Genomic DNA, 1,570 nt, shown 5'->3' on the forward strand with positions numbered 1-1,570 from the left:
CATGGATTAGCAATTCTTGAAGCCCTAAATTTTACAGACCAGGAGGGCTTAAGCAAGATATGGATATGCTCTGATTCAGCTGTCTTCAATAATGCTATCCCTTCGGATGAGGCTGAAGGTTGTTGAGTTCAGCTTCATCCCCCACACAACTCAACACTTCTGCTCACAATCATCTTTTCTTGGAAGGCTGATGCGACAGCCTTGCCTAGCAGCTGTAACTCTCTTTTTTGAAGTGCTAATTCATTTCCTCTTTCAGAAAAAAAACAAAACTGTAGCTGTAGCAATTCGACTGCTGAGACAACAAGGGTATCATGTGACCCCTGGTAATATGCTCTCACGTTTCCTTGGAGTAGATGTATTTGTATGTTTTCTCTATAATTTTGTGTTCGCCTCGTGTTTAATTCAGGCATAGAAAAATTATGTTTGCAGAAGTAATTCGATTTGTATTTTAGATATGATGGAGGAATTTTGTTTTTAAAAAACAACTTAATCAGCCCATCAAAAAACAAGTCACTGAACAATCAATCCGATGGCTTCGAACAATATTAGCTGATCAATTTGCTACATAATTTCTTCTCTGTACATGAGTGACCTCACACTCTCAAAACGTTTTGATCTCCTACACATATTTTTCAACTATATTAAAAAGATGTACTTTGTTTTATATATATATATATATATATATATATATATATATATATATATATATATATATATATATATATATATATATATATATATATATATATATGTATGTATACATCGTCTATAATTGTTACTGCCTTACTAGTATAGTAATTGTTTTCCCTTTTCATGACCCTGCAATCAGATAATACACATTTGTCACTGAAAGTTCCTATTGAAACCATCTTTGGCGTATACAATGATTTATATTTGACCTATATTTGGCATATTATAGAGATGAAATTACTATGTTCGATTTCAAGAGAATCAATGTCATTTTTTGTGAAATTGTTACAATAACGTAAATAAAATAAAACCACTTCATGTGTTTTCTCAAATCTTTATGAATCAACAGATGTTTTTAACAAGTTCAAAGATGAGGAAGGAAATTTAGTGTCCACCTTGAAGGATGATCCAAAGGGACTTTTAAGCTTATACAATGCGGCTTATCTACGGATACATGAGGAGACCATACTCGATGAAGCTATTTCCTTTACAAGGGACCAGATTGCGTCCATGTTAAGTGATCTCACACCACCGTTAGCAACGCAAGTGAGACTGTTCCTGGAGAGTCCTCTCTGTAGAAGAATGAAAAGGGTCTTGGCACGAAATTTCATCTCCATCTACCAAGACTGTGCGACACGAAATGATGCCTTACTAGAGCTGGCAAAGCTTGACTTCAATCTACTGCAATGTCTTCATCGCGACGAGATTAAGAGCATCTCCATGTAATTTCTTTCCTACAGTTAGATTGATTGAGAGTTCAGGTTGAGGAGTAAACTTGAATACGTAGAACACTGTCATTGTAGAAATGTTTGATTGTTTCCGTCTTTTTTTATCGATGTTTGGATTGACAATAACATTGTGGTTTGTGGATTGCATTGAA

At 34.6% G+C, this 1,570-nt stretch overlaps 1 long non-coding RNA gene across 1 annotated transcript; it reads left to right on the forward strand.

Annotated features, from left to right (window-relative positions):
• The first annotated feature begins 287 nt into the window (after window positions 1-287).
• On the forward strand, window positions 288-1,570 carry LOC135642454 (uncharacterized). Its single transcript, XR_010497979.1, has 2 exons — window positions 288-323; window positions 1,040-1,570. It is a non-coding gene; the product is annotated as an uncharacterized LOC135642454 (long non-coding RNA).

This window comes from Musa acuminata, chromosome BXJ3-7, assembly GCF_036884655.1.
Source record: "Musa acuminata AAA Group cultivar baxijiao chromosome BXJ3-7, Cavendish_Baxijiao_AAA, whole genome shotgun sequence".
NCBI lineage: Eukaryota > Viridiplantae > Streptophyta > Magnoliopsida > Zingiberales > Musaceae > Musa > Musa acuminata.